The sequence below is a fragment of the Zingiber officinale genome, chromosome 1B, assembly GCF_018446385.1.
Source record: "Zingiber officinale cultivar Zhangliang chromosome 1B, Zo_v1.1, whole genome shotgun sequence".
Lineage (NCBI taxonomy): Eukaryota > Viridiplantae > Streptophyta > Magnoliopsida > Zingiberales > Zingiberaceae > Zingiber > Zingiber officinale.
Genome location: NC_055986.1, coordinates 161,012,340 through 161,034,852, shown reverse-complemented (window position 1 = coordinate 161,034,852; position 22,513 = coordinate 161,012,340). Strand labels below are relative to the sequence as shown.

The 22,513-nt window shown below is 32.2% G+C and overlaps 1 protein-coding gene and 3 non-coding genes across 4 annotated transcripts in view; 3 read left to right on the top strand and 1 right to left on the bottom strand.

Annotated features, from left to right (window-relative positions):
* Positions 1–22,513, bottom strand: part of LOC121986728 (ethylene-responsive transcription factor WIN1-like) — a 40,808-nt gene that overhangs the window by 9,286 nt on the left and 9,009 nt on the right. The window lies entirely within an intron of this gene.
* On the top strand, positions 18,846–18,919 carry TRNAI-AAU. The gene has a single exon. It is a non-coding gene; the product is annotated as a tRNA-Ile (tRNA).
* TRNAI-AAU lies at positions 19,738–19,811 on the top strand. The gene has a single exon. It is a non-coding gene; the product is annotated as a tRNA-Ile (tRNA).
* On the top strand, positions 22,278–22,351 carry TRNAI-AAU. Its single transcript has one exon. It is a non-coding gene; the product is annotated as a tRNA-Ile (tRNA).

The window sequence follows — 22,513 nt, the reverse complement described above, 5'->3', positions numbered from 1 at the left end:
CAAAGAAAATTTAATGGGTTTTCTTAAATTGTTATATCTATTTGAAACCAATAAAATCTAATATTGATTATTACTAAGTTATCCTAATTTTATTTGTACAATTGAACGCAAAAAAAAAAAAAAATTAAAAAGGAAAAGATAAAATATAATTTAACATTATGTAATCCATTAAATCACATTTTTATTGTAAGTTTAAGATATCAAACATGCATAAGATCAAATTTCTTTTATGGAATTAGACTTATTGTATTGAGAAGCCAAAAGATACATACTGAAAACATGCCTAGATAATAATTTATTGTCATCGAAAAATAATGAATCGGGTATTGGGACCTTGACACCCAGTTAAAGGAGGGTCAATAGTCGATCATCCACTTCGATCGCTTCCTACATTTGTTAGCGCAGCGGAAATACAAACAAACAAATAGAAAGATAGCCTAAAGACAATAAAAACAAGAAGAACAAACCAACACGTTCGTTTATGTGATTCGGAGATAGCTTACTCCTACTCCACGATTGTTTGCAAGGTGGACGAGCACAATCCATCGATGGATGATTCTCCGAAAAGCTCCAACTAGCTCAAGCTCCTTGTCAGCGAAGAAACCTCGCCACAAACACTTGAACACACTCTTGAACATCAAAAGAGCTTTAGAGACTCTAAGGGCGCGTTTAGTTCAAGTCATCATCTATAACATTGGTTATAAGATTACCAGGTAATCATATAACCAAGGTTATGAGGAATATAATATAACTTATTAGGTGTTTGGTTCAACTGATATTATGCAATTACTTAGTTTTACATTTACTAATTTACCCTTTACCTTTTTGAATTAATTTAATTGAATAAAAATCTTTTTATGTCTTCTCCCGTGACTTCTTCTTCCCTGCCATTTCCTTTCATTCTCTCATCCGAAGTGAACCGCCAGAAGGCGCAGATGGCCGGCGGAGCAGTGGAAGATCCGCAGATCGACGAGACGTATGAGTTCTCCGCGCCGAGATTCTTCGATTTCATCAACGACGAGACGGAGGAGGACATGAGGAAGGCGGAGCTTTGGTTCGAGACATCTCTCAGGAAGGAGGACATAGGCGTCGCAGGCGGCCACGATCTCGCTGCGGAGAGGGGACCAAAGCTCGCGTGCTCCCTCTCCTCAACGCCCGCGCGGCCTTCGCTGTAGGTGGCGTCGCTGCGGGCGATCTGAAGCCCGTTGCGGAAGAGAAGTTTCTGCAAAGCACCGCGGCGGCGGCGGCGGCGATTGAAGGACCCATCGCCGATTGCTATCAACTGGCCGATCAGAGACTCGAAGGGGCCTGATTCCGCCGAGCCGAGAATCACCGCAATCTGCTGCTGCTGCTGCTGATCCATTCTTCTGCTGCTGTCTTCTTCCGAAGGTGTTGGTGCTGAAGTGGAGGCAGAAGAAGACGGCGACAAACGGCGGTCGAGGAGTTGATGCTCTCTCTTCTCGGAGAAATAGCGAGGTTGTCCCCTGCGCCGATTGGATCCAGCAGTCCGACCCCTCCACCTCGAAGGGTAATTTTGGGGAAAAAAATATTGATGACCCCGGAATCGTAGAAAACCTAAGATTTCCAAGGTTTTCTGATTCCTGGTTCTATTCCTTAATAGCTGATGTGGCGGGAATGTTGCATTACCAGGAATCACCAATTACTTAAACCAAACAAGGTTATCGTTGATAACCAACTAAGGTTATCAGCGATAACCCCGAACCAAACACGCCCTAATAGGGGTTAACCAGTCCTATTGTCATCACCTAAGAAAGTCACCCCAAGTTCCATTATATAGAGCTTGGAAAAATAGCCAAGCAGTTTCTACCGTTATCAATCGACTAGTCATACTACCAGTTGGCTAGTCCTCTATAGAATTCGACTGTTACAACCCCAATGGCCTGATACCAATTGACTGGTGTCAGGGCCAATCAATTGGTCCACTTTAGTTGAGAGAACAGAAACATTATGTTTTCTCCCCAGTGTACATACATCAATTAACTGATAAACCCTAAACTTAGAGTTACCCCGAATACATTCTCTCAGCACTAGTCCTCGCCCACACAATCTTGACCTTGCCTTCTAACCTCCTCCATCAGCCTTACGTCCCTCAGATACTTCCCAATCTTTCACGCTTTACCTTCAAGAGCTTCTTTCGGCCTTGTCCTTGTTGTCGGCTCTTCCATTGCCAAGAGACTTCTCACCTCTGGCACTTCATCCTTTACCAAGAGCTCCTCGCTCCGGGATTTCAGCCTTGTCAAGTCACACTTAGATTTACGTTGTCAAAACTACATACTTGGACTTATACTACCAAGACTCCACTTGGACTTTCACCTTTGCTAAGACTCCACTTGGACTTTTACTTTGCTAAGATCCCACTTAGACTATGTCTTTGCCAAAATCAAATTTGGACTTTCCTTGTTGTACCTGTATCCTACACACTCATAAGCGCATATCAAATACAATAACAATTCTAACTTAAACTTTGTCCAAATATCAAAATCTAGGGTCACACAGATTACTCAAACAATCTCCCCTTTTTGATGTTTGGTAATCCATTTAAGTTAGAGATGATAGATCGGTTGAGTACGATAGAGGTGGGGTGAATATCGTACTCTTTTAAAACTTTTCTTTTCTCTTTAAAAACCAAAGTCGAGCAGCAGAAGAATAGAGAACAGATTCGTTTACTTCGTTCGAAGCCTAGCTCAACTCTTACTCGAAGGCCCGCGATCCTTGATCGCACCGATGGGCAATCCACTATAACCCTTCTTCCCGAAATCCTCGGGAAGAAGCAGATCGTACAAATGAGTAAGATAGTAACAACCCTACTATCTTACTGAAGCAATAATACAATGCAAGCTTAATAAATAATATACTGACAAGATGTAAAAATGGGCGCTCGGTTGGTACTTCCGAAGTAGCATGAAGAGTTGTAGTGATCTTGCAGTACGAGCAGCTTGTGCAGAGAAGAGCCTTTTTTTATGATCAGAAAGTTCTATCTGGCCTTTGACTTCGAGCCTCAATTTATAGGTATGATGGATATTCGGTCGACCGATCCCTCTGTTCGGTCGACCGAACCAGCTCTGATCCCTTCCAGCTGGAGTCTGACGCTGGCTCGATATTCTGCATTAACTGGCCTTCAATGGTTCGGTCGACTGATCATGCCTTTCGGTCGACCGAACAAGATCTTTTCCCTGTTCGTCACAATTAGTTGAGATCTTCATTTAATGTTGTTTAATGCTGATTGGATCGGTCGACCGATCCTCTGGTCCGGTCAACCGATCAACCTTTTTCCTTTTTCTGTTGATCGATGTTGATGGTCTGTTTTGTGCTGAGTCACCATGGTTCGGTCGACCGATCAAGCTTTGACCGGACTGTACTCTGTTTTGGTCTGAACTGATACCTGCTTTGAGTTTAACCTGGTTCGGTCGATCGATCCTCCTGTTCGGTCGACCGATCAGGTCGAACCTGCAAAATAGTATTAGATAATAATCCTGCAAAGCAGAGATTAGCATAGTAATATAAAATGCATGAGTAATAATATAAGACAGTAGAACTGTCTTGATCTCAACTTAGAAACCTACCCGGTTTCTTCAGTTGGATCAACGACCTTAGGTTGTTCCCTTCAGGAACTCGACCTCACTGTCGCTCCTCCAGTTGCTTACCTCAACTTCCTGCCAAACATGGTCCTCTAGACCAGTTTGGACTTTTGTCTGCTCAGTGTCTAATCGCCTGATCCACTAAGACTTTTCCTGTAATATTATATTAGCAAATAGCAATAATAATACAGAAAACAATAGTAAACCTAAACCTAGATTTACCGAGATCAGCTGGCGCGCGCGGTCGACTGGAAACCATCCGATCAACCTTGCTTGGAGTTCACTCCTCCAAGACTTCTCGTTACCTAAGGTTACCACTCCCTAAGATTTTCTCCACTTGGCTTCACTCACCAAGACTCAATATTCGGCTACCCAGGGATCAAGTCCTCCAGACCTATCCATCTGGCTTCCACGATATACTGAGATTTCCCTTACCTAGCTTACAACTAGGACTTAGTATTCGGCTACCCAGGGATCAAGTCCTCCAGACCTATCCACCTGGCTTCCACGATATACCGAGATTTCTCCCCTTGCCTAGCCTCCAACTAGGACTTCCCTTGCCTAGCCTACAACTAGGACTTCCCTAGATCAAGCTCCATACTTAAACATACTTAAACATATTTGTCTGACATTAAAACCTTGGAGGTCGATTGCACCAACAAGGGAAACAATATAGCAGTACATATGCACATAAATATGCAAACCAACTCATGCATAAATCATTTAACCTAATCCTAGGCTTCCCCTTTACCTAAGCTCTCCCTTGAGTTAGGATTTCCCGCAAAGGTAAATTTCTCCCCTTTGCCAATAAATAATCAATCTACTCATGCTTATATCATGGAACCTAATCCTAGACTCCCCCTTTACTAAGCTCCCCCTTTAGCTATGATTTCTCATAAAAATATTTAGGTTTCTCACTTAAACATAAACTTATCCCCCTTTTCCATATATCAAAAAGAGTTTCAATAATATCCCAATTATTAGACTCTTTAACCATTAATGACCATAATTATCATGTATTAATCCTCTATAAGATTACATACATGTTTACTATTCTTTTGATCATTTCCTATTTCTGAAAAACTAATTTCAGCCTATATCAGTCTACTATCATAGGCCCAGTCGACTGATCTCATTGAAATAACCTCACATAACCATTTTGTGATTGATGAACACTGTTACCAGTCCAGTGATATCTGAGTCAGCCGACTGGCACCCTATTTCAACCCCAAAAAGCACTCTGAACCTAATTTCATAAATGCACTAAAAACTTCACAAACCTCTAAAAATTTTCAAATTTTATGGAGAAGTCTATTTTACTAATGTCTATTTGGGAAAAATATATATATAAAAATATTTTTATCACAAATCCCAAGATTGACACTAAATCTAAAAGTATCTAAATGATTCAATTGAACCTTGACCTAAAGTCCTAGTTTTGGCTTTCTTTTAATATATCTGCCCATACTAGACCATAATGCATCTCTTGCATTAGTTTATATGATATCTATACATCTAAAATAAATTTTCATGCAATATGAACCCCTTTTCATATTTTCATGCATGATACTTATCCTAATTGTGTCAATTCCTTATATTTGAGACTCAAGTCCGTCTTTAAATTTTTTGGCACATTTCATAACCCATCTAGAATTCCAAGCATGGACCACTAGATTTTCTCTTTTAAATTTCTATTTAAAAAGACTATCTTTATATCCATCTATTGTATTTTCAGATTTCATAAAATGGTGATAGCCAACAAAACTCTAATAGAAGTTATTCTCGACATCGGAAAATGCATATCAAAGTAATCAAGATATTCTCGTTGTTATCCTTTAATTACCAATCTGACCTTGTACTTATCAATTGTGTCATCTGATTCTATTTTCTTCTTAAAGATCCACTTATAACACAGTAATTTACTTCCCTGAGGAAGATCCACAAGTTCCTAAGTATAATTTTGCAAGATTGAGTCTATTTCAAACGAAAGTGTCTCTTTCAAATAAGGTCCATCAGAAGAGCTTATTGTTTCTATGTATATTTGGGGCTCACTCTCCAATATGAAAGTGATAAGATTCATTCTGTAGAATTTTTCTACCCGAGCTCTTTTAATTTATCTCAGCTCAACCTCAACTGGTCCTTCTTCTTCTTCTTCCTCTTGTGTTTCAAATGTCAATTTTAAGGAACTTATTTCCTCTCGGGTATTATATAGAATCACATGCTCGAAGAACAATGCATTTCATGACTCTATTATTGAATTCTTGTGTATATCCGATATTTGTGACTCGTACACGAAAAATCAATACACACTGTTGTTAGTGCATATCTAATAAATATGCAATTAATAGTTTTTGATCCTATTTTAATCATTTTTAGATCAGGCACTAAAACTTTGACAAGACACCCCCACATTCGCAAATATTTATAGGGCAATTATCTTTCATTCCATAACTCATAAAGGTTATTATCTATTTTCTTTCAGGATATCTTATTTAAAAGGTAATAGCTATTAATACAACTTCCCCCACATGAACTCTAACAGTCTAGAGCTCAATAGAAGAGTATTTTTCATCTCTTTTAGAGTGCTATTCTTTCGCTCAACAACTCTATTTTGTTCAGTATAAGGAGTTGTTGATCCCATGTTCAATACACAACTCAGCAAAAAGTGAAACATATTCACCGCCTCAGTCACTTCGAAGCACCTTAATCTTCTTATTAAGTTGATTTTCAACCTTATTCTTATAGAGAACAAATTTCTCTATAACTTCATCTTTATTTTTGAGAAAATATACATGATAGAATTTTGTGTTATCATCTACAAAAGTGATGAAGTAGTTATTCTCACCACGTGTCAGTGTACCCTTTAGATCGCATACTCTAATGTGAATTAAACAGAGTGATTCATTGCTTATTTCAACATGTTAAAAAGATAACCTTATCATTCTTGCTTCAACACAAATCTCACACTTGTGTTTCTGATCAAGGTGGAATGTCAGTATGTTTTGCATGTTAATTAATCTAAGCAGCACATTGTAATTAACATGTCCTAGTCTACTATGCCACAAACATGAAGACTCAAGTATATAAATGTAAAAATTTGTAATTTTATTAACCTTAAGCATAATTGTCATAACACTGAGCTTGAATAGCCCATCAGTTACATAATCCTTTCCTAAAAATAGTCCATTGTTAGACAGAACAATTTTATCTAATTCAAAACAATATGAAAGTCATGCTTGATAGTGATCTAGATACTAGATTCTTTCGAATCTCCGAAACATACAACATATTGTTGAGAATTAACTCCTTGTTCGAGATCAGCTTCAATATCACTTTTCTTGGCCCATGATATTCAAGGTTGCTGAGTTCCCCATGAACAATTTCTTTCCATCTTTGATTTCTTCAAAGTTGTGGAGCAGCTCCTTGTTGTTGTAGATATGTTTGGTGGCACCGGTATCGATCCACCATTATGGCGGGTTTGAACTTACAAGGTTCAGTTCAAAGACCACGGCGCAGAGGTTGTTCATTTCTAATATCTTGTTCAGATTTGCCTCCTGCTTTTTTTCGGCGTTCTATACTCTTAAGATTTGTGACCGACTCGATCACAATTGAAGCACTTCCTAGAGAACTTCTTTATGGTTATGCCTCCTCTGAGTCCTATATTGGAAGACTTGTAATTCTTCCACTTCAAGTATTGATCATGCTCGACCATGTTAACTTTCAAGGTAGCCAAAGAAAATAATTTTCTCTCAAAACTCTTGTTGTCTTTCTCAATTTAAAGCCTAACAATGAGTTCCTCCACGTTTATCTACTTCCGCTTATGCTTCATATAGTTCTTGAAGTCCTTCCAGCCGAAAGGTTACTTCTCGATTATTGCTGTCACCTGAAAGATTTCACTTATAACCATACCTTCCGAGTGAATCTTGTGCAAGATCACCTGAAGCTCCTGGACTTGGTTGATCACCGTCTTGGAGTCAATCTTCTTGTAGTCCAAGAATCGATCCACAATGAATTTCTTGGTCTCACATCCTCCATCTTGTACTTCTTTTCTAGGGACTCCCACAGCTCCTTAGACGTTCTCTTCGTGTTGTACACAATATACTATGAGTCGGCAAGGCTGTCGAGGATATAATTTCGACATAGATACTCTGAATGAGTTCATACCTCCACTGCACTAATGGTCTGGACATCAACATCCTCAACATACTTGAGAGGGTCCTCGATTAAGTACTGAGTCAGAGTGAATGTGGTCAAGTAGAAGAGCATCTTCTGCTACCACCTCTTGAAGTTCAACCTAGTGAACTTCTCTAGTTATTCCCCATGATTGATTAGAACATTTCCAATCGGAGCGCAGAGAGACTTCATATGATGAGTCTGTTGCACCTCAACACTTTCTGTGACCATCTCAACAAAAATGAATATGTTTTAAGATTATTGGGCAATCTTGCTGGAGATAAAGGGGAAATGTTCTCAATTATAAAACTAAATTCAAACTTATCTGTTAAGTGACCTGAACTGATAATTCTATGCTGCCAAGCAGGGTAGGAGCTGATGCTTGGGATGAAAACTGCCAACTTCAGACTCCTAACTCCGAGTGTCGAGTTTAACTCCCGATTCCGAGTGTTAATTCCGAGTGACGAATCTGAGTGTCAAATTTGACTTTGAGTGCCGACTCACCGACTCTGAATGTCGACTCGTTGAGTGTCGACTTCGGACTACCGAATCCTGACTACCGAATCTAAGTATCGAATAATGAATTCCCAAGATCTGTGTGATGCAATTTTCTTAAAACAAATTCATCCTTCTCTGGTTGTGCTTAGAGGTTATGATGCCAGAACCACATATACAACCAAGTACAAGTTATTCATGGCGAATTGAGAGGTACCCAATTGCTATCATGGACAAACCAAGTAGCGAAAATATATAGTAGAAAGCTGATTTGGGGGAATGATGGTGGAGGGAAAACTTTGCTATTAGCTCTTGCTCTTAGTCACAACTAATCGAACTAAGCCGAGCCAAACAGTAAAAGGCTCGAGTTCGGGCTCGATTCATTATGCCTAAGATCGAGCTCGGCTCGAGTTCGATCCGAGCTTTAGTTCTTAAGCTGAAGTTCGGCTAAAAAAAACTCGTTTAAAAATTAACCGAACTTAGTTCAAGCTCAATTAAGATAATTAGCTATAATAATTAATAATTTATTATTATATTTATTATTTGTGTGATATTTAATTACAAAACAGCCTCTTGGAGAAAAGCAGGATATGGATCCTTCCCTGGGACCCTACATGGCGAGAGCTTCGCGTGTGTGTGTGCGCGTGTGTGTGTGTGTGTATATATATATATATATAAGATAAACAAACCTTTTAACGAACATATTCACAAATCTCTAAACGAACATGTTTACAAGTTCACGAACCAAATGTTGTTAAGCTCGAGGTCGCCTCGATAATATTTTTGAACTCAAAATCAGGCTCGAACTTGGCTCATTAACTTAATCAAACGAACTCGAACAATTTTTTTTTAACCGAGACCCGAATAGCTCGTGAGCGGCTTGGCTCGTTTACAACCCTATTTATATAGGAGCTTAGATTCTTACAGTATTCAATGGCCAAATTAAAGTCATTTATTGCCTATTAACCTATCCAACTCAATTGTCTTGAGGTGTTAGTTCATTCGCTTGGGCAATTTTTGCCTCAACCGGTCCGACATTCGACGCACGCAGATCATAATCGCACACAAGTCAACATGGTTCACTATAATTCGAGCTCTGAATTTACACCCCCTGTGCATTCACACATGAGAAACTATCTCTCCTTATGTGTTTGTTCACATCATATGCATGTCCAACAATTTAAACCAATAATAAAATCATAAAACTCCCAATATGAAACAAAAGTCTCATTCACAATGAAACATTCTTCCTCTTCACTTTTTTTCCTTACACATGTATCCAACATTTTAAACATACGAAATAGAATATCGTGTAGCATCAACTTGTGTGCGTCATGTTATTGGCTAACAAAGTTATTTATGTTGGAATGTATATTAAAAGTCTAGCTTTTTGTATAAATATTTATTTAAAATAAGAATCACATTGGTCAAATGTCTATATTTATGCCAAATGTAGTTGTCCGTTTAATTTATATTGTAGATAACATGGTGTGAAGAGACACACAAAAGTTCATATTATCAGTTCATTATAAATTATAAATAGTTGCTCACAACCATGATGGAATCGGACAACCATTGGAGTGGTTGTAGTGTAATTAGGTTTTAGTTTATCTTGACTAATAAATTATACTAGTGCATTATGAGTGTATTGAGCAGGACCATTTGAGGTAGTTTTTTTTTATACTAACTATATAAAAGAACAAAACCTCTGTTATTATGGAAGTGTGTACTCTTAATCATGATATAATAACAAGCACGTATATTTAATATTTATTTCTTTAATTTATCAAAGGGTGTGATTTAGCTCATTAAATCAATAGGCCCGATAAGTTGAGAAATGATATTATTTATATGGTGTGTTATTGATTATAGAATGAAATTGTGTCCTAGTAATCTAAGTTGATGATGTCCCCTTGAGGAGCGCATAAGGATTGTCATGTAAACCCTGCAGGTGGACTTAGTTCGACATGACGATAAGGTTGAGTGGTACTACTCTTGGAGCTAGATATTAATTAAGTGAGTTGTCAGTAATTCATTTAATTAGTGGGCATTCAATATCTTAAACACAGAAAAACTAACACACTCATAATAAGAAAGAGCCTATATTGAAATATGAAATTGGTGCGGTAGTGCAATAATAACTCTTTAGTGGTATGAGTTATTATTGATGAACTTGAGTTAGGTGTTCGGGGCGAACACGGGAAGCTCAAGCTCATCGGGAGACCAAAACCAATTCCTCCTCTCGGTCCCTATTGTAGTCTCTTATTTATAAAGTCTTATATCCACCAAAAACCCAACTTCTTACCCACTTCTTAGTGGTCGGCCAAGCCTAGCTTGGAGCCCAAGCTAGGGTCGGCCAAACCAAACCAAGTTGTGAACCAAGTCGTGGCCGACCCTAGCTTGGAGCCCAAGCAAGGGTGGTCGGCCACATATATATTAAAAGGAGATTTTAAATTTTAAATTTTTCCTTATGTGGAAGCCATGGTTTCAAAAGAGAGTTTTAAAAATTTTAAATCTTTCCTTTTATAGCTTTCTACAAAGGATTAAGAGAAAGGTTTGATATCTTTTCTTATTTGTAGTTAAAAGAAAAATTTTAATTTTTGATAAAACTTTTCTTTTTAGCAACCATCCACATGTTTTAAAAGAAAGATTTTAATTTATATAATTTTCCTTTTACAACCAACAAGGGATTTAAAGAAAGAAATTTTTTAATTAAAATTTCTTACCAGAAACAAATAAGAAAGTTTTAATTCCATGTTTAAAACTTTCCTTGTTTGAAATTAAAGGGGTGGCCGACCATGACAAGAAGAAAAGGAAGTTTTAATTTTTTATTTTAAAACTTTCCTTTTTAGTTATTGGCAAGGAATATAAGGAAATTTTAATTATATTTAAAACTTTCCTTATTTGCCAAGACCAAGGAATATAAAGGAGAAGGAGGGGGTGCATCACCCAATAACACATCTTCTATTCCTCTCCTCTCTTCCTTGGTGGTGGCCGACCCTTTGCTCTTCCTCTTCTCTTCATCTTTGTGGCCGGCGGCATCAAGACTTGAAGGTTGGATTAGTGGTCGGTTCATGCTTGGAGAAGAAGGAGGTATTATTTCCTAACATCCCTTAGAGCTTGGTTGGTGGCTGAACTTTATCATCTCTTGGAGAAAGATGATGGCCGAAACTTGGTAGGAAGGAGAAGGCTCGGGTGGTTTTCCTCTTGGAAGATCGTCGCACACACGACGCCTAAGAGAAGTAAAGGAATACAATAGAAGATCAAGAGGTCTATAAGCTACAAAAGGTATAACTAGTTATAAATTTCCGCATCATAACTAGTGCATCCTTTTTGTATAGATCTTGTAAAATCAAACACAAAAGATTATATCAGTTTTAGTTATCGTTTTTGTTATCGATTTTCGTTTCGATTTCATATTTCAATATTGTGCTTCTATTGAAGTCTCTATAGTTAAACCTAGTTTACTGTAAGAAGTTAAATATCCAATTTCTCTGTGAGGCTTTGTCTAGGAAGTGGTGGATGATCTCATACCCAAGAAGGCCTAGTGTCTCGCCATGTTTAACCTAAAAGTCAATCTTAGAAATAGATATTTGATAACTTCTGTAATTTGGTTAAACTTAGGAAGATCTCATCAGTTAAACTTGGAGTAAGAATGTTAAGTTTCGATCCCAATCCAAGTTTAACTTCTAAAGGAAAAATTTCGATTAATAATGTTAAACATCGTTTGCAATCCAAATTTAACTTTAATAGAACACATGGGTAGCTAGGATAGTTCTATGCTTGTACAAATTTTTGTACAGGAGAACTAGGACGGTATTCCGAGTAGCAACCAACAATTTATGCCTTTGAATATAATCCTCTAATTTATTTTATCACTAAATGTTTTTCTTTCTTCATACTTCTACCATTTAACTATTAATCATCAAAACAGCTAATCAGACAGTAGATCTACTAGATTATTGTATAGGGTGGTAGACTCACTACCCTTGACCCCTCTAATCTATATATACCAATTTAAATCTATCTAGCTCTTCAATCAACACATGCAGGTGCATGCATGCATGCAACAAGAATGGAGTCTCAAAGGACTCAAGAGGAGCGCTTCACCTGGTAATGGAAACTAATGGATATAGACAACCACTGCATGCATGCTTGTGTGTGTGTGTTTAAAATAAAAGAAAGAAATGCATGGCAAGAAGGACCAAATAACGAAGGAATTAGAGCAAGTGAATCTGGATGTTAAGACACATAATAGCAGAGAAACTACTCTGTTTCAAAAAAAATGCAGAGAAACCGACTATTTTGAAGTGGCAGAGAAGCTAACAAAAGCCAAGGAGCATTAATTGAATGGGAGGAGAAGATAAGGGCAAGAGGGCATCCACACCACATGAACACATTTAATTACTGAAGTAACATCACACTCACTAAGCGTACGAAAAAAGGGAGCAGAGTTTAGATTAGGTGAGCCGTTGAGGGTGGTTCCTTAGCTTTTAATGAGTGGTCCGATCGAGTTAATACATATATATCGTGGACAGCTGCAGCACACTGCTGTAATAAATTTATCTATGTTTGCTACATACTGTTGTTGAATGACGTTTAGTCGATGCAATTTTTTCTAGTTCAATGGCGAGCTCCTCATCTTCTCAACTGCTCGGCTCGACGACCCCTTTTAGGTTAGTCAATGCATTCACTCTGTCAGGGTATCGAGTAGTGCAGGCAAGCAGGTGCCCCGAGAGGGGCGAGAGCATGACGATAACCTACGGCAACAAACGATGGCATTGGTGATGAACAACGATAGCTTATGATGACAACTAGTGGGATGGAGGACAAAAACTAAGAAAGAAAGAAAAATACTTATATTAAAATTTCATGTTGAATGCATACCTAACGTGCTTTTACTAGTCTCATAAAAAAATGAAATATAAAATTTAGATTCTTTATATATCTGTAAACATTTAAGCCATCTTTTATTCCTATTTTTCTTATATGTTTTTCCCTAATATACAAATTTTTTATACAAGATAGCTAAACCAAAATTATACGTTCAATGTATTCCTAGTATGCTTTTTATTAGTGTGGGCTAAAAACTCTCAATGAGATTTAAGATTTAGATTCTCTTGATATGTGAACACTTTGTGCATAAAAAAAATATAATATATTCAATTGAAATAATTAATCCAAAAGAATAGTTTAGACCTAATCTATATTATCTAGGTAAACATATAAGCTTGTTCCATATTTGGTTAAATACCTACTAATTTTCTTATATGTTTCTTTTTAATATACAAAACTTTTTGCCAGAGATAACCATACTAAAATTGCATGATCAATACATACCTAGAAACTCAATGAAATTAAAAATTGAGGTTCTTTTGATTTGTGGTCACTTTGTGCATCAAAATATATCATATATTCAATTTCAAATAACTAATTCATAAATAATTTGATCTCATCTATATTATCTATGTAACTAAAGATAACTATACTAAAATTTCATGTTCAATGCATACTTAGCATGCTTTTCTTAGGATCTACAAAAAACTAGATGAAATTCATAATCTAGATAATTTTAATTTATCACTTTGTGAGTCAAAAAAACTATAATATATATTCAATTTAAAATAATTGTTTCAAAATAATAATTTTAACCTAGCCTTTTATTATCTATGTAAATATATAAGTTTACTTAACACTCTTTAACTACATACCTCGCAAATTACTTACTAGCTATGTCTGTGGTGGCAAAAGATGAAGCAGTTACCTTAGCAGCCGCTCCAAGATGACCCTACACACTCTAGAAGGGGTAATCACTTTATTCAACCTTAGCCGAGCTATATCAATTTCCTTTTCTAATATCAATCATTAGTTTATAGGACCAATTTCCTTTAGCAATTTCATACCAACAACTAAATAACAAAAACATGAATAACAATGAAGGGTGCCATAAATTTAAAAATAACATTAGATGCATGGTTACATGCTTTTAATAGAGATCAATAAGAATAATGATCAAATTAAAACTAATTATGTTAAAATAGAAACTTTGTTGGTTAGAGTGTTGTATCGATAATATGAAGGCTATAGGGACCTCTATATATATATATATATATATATATATAAAAGCTAATTTTATTTATATCTTTGATATAATATTCTTGGTCAAAGATAACTATAATAAAATTACATATTAGATATATATACACCTAGCAACCTTTTATCTGGGAGAGTTATTTGGGAGAGTAGGAATGAGACTAGTGCTTCGGGCAGACAGTGCAAAAGCTTGATGTGGCTAAAGACTAGGATTTTCATAAGCAAAACTAGCATAATAGGTGGAATCAGAATGAGAGAGCAGAAAAATTAGAGAGTGAAAGTGGTTTGGAAGAGAAGAATGATTAAGTGCTTCAAGTAGAAGGTGCAAAAGAATAGAGTGGTGAAAGATTAGGTTTTTTAGAAGCAAAACTAGCTTGATAAGTGGAAGGAAAATTAGAGAATGGAAGTGGTGTGGAAGAGAAGTAGAGTGGTTAAGTGCTTCGAGTGACAAGTGAGTTGGCTAGGAACACATCAAGTGAACCGGATTGGATAGAGTATTTGCAAAATAAGTGTGCTCATTAAAGTATAACAATAGCCTATTAGCTCAGTTGATTAGAGTGTCATGCTAATAACGTGACGGTCCTGTATAGGGCAAATTTATTTTATTTTATTTTATTTTATTATAATATACGTTTTTTCTAATATATTATTTTCATAGTGAAAATAAATATATTAAAATTTTATGCTTGATATATATAAAACACTGAAATTACATTTCAATGTATACCTAGAAAAAATTTAATTGTTTAACAAAAAGCTTAATCTATAATAATGGTCTATTAGCTCAGTTGGTTTGAGCGTTGTGCTAATAACGTGAAGGTGTTCAAGACATGTATAGGCCAAATTTATTTCATTTTATTATAATATGTGTTTTTCCTAATATATAATTTTCTAAGTGAAAATAAGTATATTAAACTTTTATGTTTAATATATATAAAAATACTAAATTAAATTTCAATGTATACCAAGAACAAATTTAGTTGTTCAACAAAAAAACTTAATATATAACATAGCCTATTAGCTCAGTTGGTTAGAGTGTCGTGCTAATAACGTGAAAATTAAAGGTTCGAGAATTGTATGGGCTTATTTCTTATTATTTATAATATGTGTTTTTTCTAATATATAATTTTCTTAGTGAATATAAGTATATTAAAATTTTATGTTTAATACCTATAAAATATTACAATTATATTTCAAAGTATAACTAGAACAAATTTAATTGTTCAAAATAAATTTAATCTATAACAATGGCCTATTAGCTCAGTTGGTTAGAGCATCGTGCAAATAACATAATGCATATAAAGCACTAATATTACATTTCAATATATACCTAGAAAAAATTTAATTGTTTAACAAAAAAATTAATCAATAATAACGGCCTATTAGCTCAGTTGGTTAGAGTGCTAATAACACGAAGTCATTGAGACGTGTATATTGTAAATTTATTTCATTTTATTTTTATAATATATGTTTTTTCTAATATATAATTTATTTAATTAAAATAAATATATTAAAATTTTATGTTTAATAAATATAAAGCACTAAAATTACATTTCAATATATACCTAGAACAAATTTAATTGTTTAACAAAAAAATTAATTTATAATAATGGTCGTTGGTTAGAGTGCTAATAACGCGAAGCCATTGAGACATCTATAGGCCAAATTTATTTCATTTTATTTATAATATGTGTTTTTTTATATATATAATTTTCTTAGTGAAAATAAGTGTATTAAAATTTTATGTTTAATACATATAAAACATTACGATTATATTTCAATGTATAACTAGAACAAATTTAATTGTTCAAAAAAAATTTAATCTATAACAATGGCCTATTAGCTCAGTTAGTTAGAGCGTCGTGCTAATAACGCGAAGGTCACAGGTTCGAGACCTGTATAGGCCATAGGCCAAATTTATTTCATTTTATTTTTATAATATATGTTTTTTCTAATATATAATTTATTTAGTTAAAATAAATATATTAAAATTTTATGTTTAATACATATAAAGCACTAAAATTACATTTCAATATATACCTAGAACAAATTTAATTGTTTAACAAAAAAATTAATCTATAATAATGGCCTATTAGCTTAGTTGATTAGAGTGCTAAGCATCCACATCAGCTACCCTATCAAAAGATTTTATCCTAAATTTTGGATAAGATAGCTAAAAAACCTTTGCATTATCTACCCTATCCATTCCTTAAATTTAGATTTGATGAATAGTGATTCTCTAAATTTAGAGAATAAAACAATTACCTTAAAAATAAAATAATATTTATTTTAATCTCTCTCCTTCCACTCAATCTTTTCAATCTCTCTCCTTCCACTCATTTCATATATATAATAATAAAAAATAGAAGAAAGAGAAAAAATTAAAAATGATGAAAATTTTAGAATAGTTGATGTAGTGTATAGTGAAGAATGATTATCTAAATTTAATAAAGTGAGTCATTTACCCTAAATTTTAGGTATAGTAATAGGAAAATTGATGTGTATGCTCTTAATAACGCGAAGTCTTTGAGACGTGTATAGGCTAAATTTATTTCATTTTATTTATATTATGTGTTTTTTCTAATATATAATTTTCTTAGTGAAAATAAGTGTATTAAAATTTTATGTTTAATTCATATAAAACATTACAATTATATTTCAATGTATAACTAGAACAAATTTAATTGTTCAAAATAAATTTAATTTATAACAATGGCCTATTAGCTCAGTTGGTTAGAGCGTCGTGCTAATAACGCGAAGGTCATAGGTTCGAGACCTGTATAGGCGGCCAAATTTATTTCATTTTATTTTTACAATATATGTTTTTTCTAATATATAATTTATTTAGTTAAAATAAATATATTAAAATTTTATGTTTAATACATATATAGCACTAAAATTACATTTCAATATATACCTAGAACAAATTTAATTGTTTAACAAGAAAATTAATCTATAATAATGGCCTATTACCTCAGTTGATTAAAATGCTAACCATCCACATCAGCTACCCAATCAAAAGATTTTACCTTAAATTTTAGATAAGATAGCTAAAAAACCTTTGCATCAGCTACCCTATCCATTCCCTAAATTTAAATTTGATGAATAGTGATTCTCTAAATTTATAGAATAAAACCTCTAACTTAAAAATAAAATAATATTCCTTTTTAATCTCTCTTCTTCCACTCAATCTCTCTCCTTCCACTAATTTCATATATATAATAATAAAAAAAAAGAAAAACAGAAGAAAATAATAAAAAATTAAGATTGATGAAAATTTTAGAGTAATTGATGTAGTGTATAGAGAAAAATGATTGTCTAAATTTAATAAAGTGAGTCATTTACCCTAAATTTTAGATATAGTAATAGAGAAACTGATGTGGATGCTCTTAATAACGCGAAGTAATTGAGACGTGTATAGGCTAAAATTATTTCATTTTATTTATATTATGTGCTTTTTCTAATATATAATTTTCTTAGTGAAAATAAGTGTATTAAAATTTTATGTTTAATACATATAAAACATTACAATTATATTTCAATGTATAACTAGAACAAATTTAATTGATCAAAAAAAATTTAATCTATAACAATGGTCTATTAACTCAGTTGGTTAGAGCGTCGTGCTAATAACGCGAAGGTCACAGGTTCGAGACCTGTATAGGTAATAGGCCAAATTTATTTCATTTTATTTTTATAATATATGTTTTTTCTAATATATAATTTATTTAGTTAAAATAAATATATTAAAATTTTATGTTTAATACATATAAAGCACTAAAATTACATTTCAATATATACCTAGAACAAATTTAATTGTTTAACAAAAAAATTAATCTATAATAATGTCCTATTAGCTTAGTTGATTAGAGTGCTAAGCATCCACATCAGCTACCCTATCAAAAGATTTTATCCTAAATTTTGGATAAGATAGCTAAAAAACCTTTGCATTATCTACCCTATCCATTCCTTAAATTTAGATTTGATAAATAGTGATTCTCTAAATTTAGAGAATAAAACAATTACCTAAAAAATAAAATAATATTTATTTTAATCTCTCTCCTTCCACTCAATCTTTTCAATCTCTCTCCTTCCACTCATTTCATATATATAATAATAAAAAATAGAAGAAAGAGAAAAAATAATAAAAAATTAAAAATGATGAAAATTTTAGAATAGTTGATGTAGTGTATAGTGAAGAATGATTATCTAAATTTAATAAAGTGAGTCATTTACCCTAAATTTTAGATATAGTAATAGGAAAACTGATGTGTATGCTCTTAATAACGCGAAGTCTTTGAGACGTGTATAGGCTAAATTTATTTCATTTTATTTATATTATGTGTTTTTTCTAATATATAATTTTCTTAGTGAAAATAAGTGTATTAAAATTTTATGTTTAATTCATATAAAACATTACAATTATATTTCAATGTATAACTAGAACAAATTTAATTGTTCAAAATAAATTTAATTTATAACAATGGCCTATTAGCTCAGTTGGTTAGAGCGTCGTGCTAATAACGCGAAGGTCACAGGTTCGAGACCTGTATAGGCCATAGGCCAAATTTATTTCATTTTATTTTTACAATATATGTTTTTTCTAATATATAATTTATTTAGTTAAAATAAATATATTAAAATTTTATGTTTAATACATATATAGCACTAAAATTACATTTCAATATATACCTAGAACAAATTTAATTGTTTAACAAGAAAATTAATCTATAATAATGGCCTATTACCTCAGTTGATTAAAATGCTAACCATCCACATCAGCTACCCAATCAAAAGATTTTACCCTAAATTTTAGATAAGATAGCTAAAAAACCTTTGCATCAGCTACCCTATCCATTCCCTAAATTTAAATTTGATGAATAGTGATTCTCTAAATTTAGAGAATAAAACCTCTAACTTAAAAATAAAATAATATTCCTTTTTAATCTCTCTCCTTCCACTTAATCTTTTCAATCTCTCTCCTTCCACTAATTTCATATATATAATAATAAAAAATAGAAAAACATAAGAAAATAATAAAAAATTAAGATTGATGAAAATTTTAGAGTAGTTGATGTAGTGTATAGAGAAAAATGATTGTCTAAATTTAATAAAGTGAGTCATTTACCCTAAATTTTAGATATAGTAATAGGGAAACTGATGTGGATGCTCTTAATAACGCGAAGACATTGAGACGTGTATAGGCTAAAATTATTTCATTTTATTTATATTATGTGCTTTTTCTAATATATAATTTTCTTAGTGAAAATAAGTGTAATAAAATTTTATGTTTAATACATATAAAACATTACAATTATATTTCAATGTATAACTAGAACAAATTTAATTGATCAAAATAAATTTAATCTATAACAATGGCCTATTAGCTCAGTTGGTTAGAGCGTCGTGCTAATAACGCGAAGGTCACAGGTTCGAGACTTGTATAGGCCATAGGCCAAATTTATTTCATTTTATTTTTATAATATATGTTTTTTCTAATATATAATTTATTTAGTTAAAATAAATATATTAAAATTTTATGTTTAATACATATAAAGCACTAAAATTACATTTCAATATATACCTAGAACAAATTTAATTGTTTAACAAAAAAATTAATCTATAATAATGGCCTATTAGCTTAGTTGATTAGAGTGCTAAGCATCCACATCAGCTACCCTATCAAAAGATTTTATCCTAAATTTTGGATAAGATAGCTAAAAAACCTTTGCATTATCTACCCTATCCATTTCTTAAATTTAGATTTGATGAATAGTGATTCTCTAAATTTAGAGAATAAAACAATCACCTTAAAAATAAAATAATATTTATTTTAATCTCTCTCCTTCCACTCAATCTTTTCAATCTCTCTCCTTCCACTCATTTCATATATATAATAATAAAAAATAAAAGAAAGAGAAAAAATAATAAAAAATTAGATTGATGAAAATTTTAGAATAGTTGATGTAGTGTATAATGAAAAATGATTCTCTAAATTTAATAAAGTGAGTCATTACCCTAAATTTTAGATATAGTAATAGGAAAACTGATGTGGACGTGTATAGGCTAAATTTATTTCATTTTATTTATATTATGTGTTTTTTCTAATATATCATTTTCTTAGTGAAAATAAATGTATTAAAATTTTACGTTTAATACATATAAAACATTACAATTATATTTCAATGTATAACTAGAACAAATTCAATTGTTCAAAATAAATTTAATCTATAACACTGGCCTATTAGCTCAGTTGGTTAGAGCGTTGTGTTAATAACGCGAAGGTCACAGGTTCGAGGCCATGTTTAATACATATAAATCACTAAAATTACATTTCAATATATATCTAGAATAAATTTAATTGTTTAACAAAAAAATTAATCTATAATAGTGGCTTATTAGCTCAGTTGATTAGAATGCTAAGCATCCACATCAGCTACCCTATCAAAAGATTTTTACCCTAAATTTTGGATAAGATAGCTAAAAAACCTTTGCATCAGCTACCTATCCATTTCTTAAATTTAGATTTAAAGAATAGTGATTCTCTAAATTTAGAGAATAAAACCTCTTCCTAAAAAATAAAAAATATTTATTTTTAATCTCTCTCCTTCCACTCAATCTTTTCAATCTCTCTCCTTCCACTCATTCATATATATAATAATAATAAATAGAAGAAAGAGAAGAAAATAATAAAAAATTAAGATTAATGAAAATTTTAGATTAGTTGACGTAGTGTATAGTGAAAAATGATTGTCTAAATTTAATAAAGTGAGTCATTTACCCTAAATTATAGGTATAGTAATAGAGAAACTGATGTGGATGCTCTTAATAACGCGAAGTAATTGAGACGTGTATAGGCTAAATTTATTTCATTTTATTTATATTATGTGTTTTTCTAATATATAATTTTCTTAGTGAAAATAAGTGTATTAAAATTTTATGTTTAATACATATAAAACATTACAATTATATTTCAATGTATAACTAGAACAAATTTAATTGTTCAAAATAAATTTAATCTATAAGAATGGCCTATTAGCTCAAGTTGGTTAGAGCGTCGTGCTAATAACGCGAAGGTCACAGGTTCGAGACTTGTATAGGCCATAGGCCAAATTTAATTTATTTTATTTTTATAATATACGTTTTTTCTAATATATAATTTATTTAGTTAAAATAAATATATTAAAATTTTATGTTTATTACATATAAAGCACTAAAATTACATTTCAATATATACCTAGAACAAATATAATTGTTTAACAAGAAAATTAATCTATAATAATGGCCTATTACCTCATTAAAATGCTAATGATCCACATCAGCTACCCTATCAAAAGATTTTACCCTAAATTTTGGATAACATAGCTAAACAACCTTTGCATCAACTACCCTATTCATTCCCTAAATTTAAATTTGATGAATAGTGATTCTCTAAATTTAGAGAATAAACCCTCTAACTTAAAAATAAAATAATATTTTTTTTAATCTCTCTCCTTCCACTCAATCTTTTCAATCTCTCTCCTTAAACTAATTTCATATATATAATAATAATAAATAGAAGAAAGAGAAGAAAATAATAAAAATTTAAGATTGATGAAAATTTTAGAGTAGTTGATGTAATGTATAGTGAAAAATGATTGTCTAAATTTAATAAAGTGAGTCATTTACCCTACATTTTAGATATAGTAATAGGAAAATTGATGTGCATGCTCTTAATAACGCGAAGTCATTGAGACGTGTATAGGCTAAAATTATTTCTTTTTATTTATATTATGTGCTTTTTCTAATATATAATTTTCTTAGTGAAAATAAGTGTATTAAAATTTTATGTTTAATACATATAAAACATTACAATTATATTTCAATGTATAACTAGAACAAATTTAATTGTTCAAAATAAATTTAATTTATAACAATGGCCTATTAGCTCAGTTGGTTAGAGCGTCGTGCTAATAACGCGAAGGTCACAGGTTCGAGACCTGTATAGGCCATAGGCCAAATTTATTTCATTTTATTTTTATAATATATGTTTTTTCTAATATATTATTTATTTAGTTAAAATAAATATATTAAAATTTTATGTTTAATACATATAAAGCACTAAAATTACATTTCAATATATACCTAGGACAAATTTAATTGTTTAACAAAAA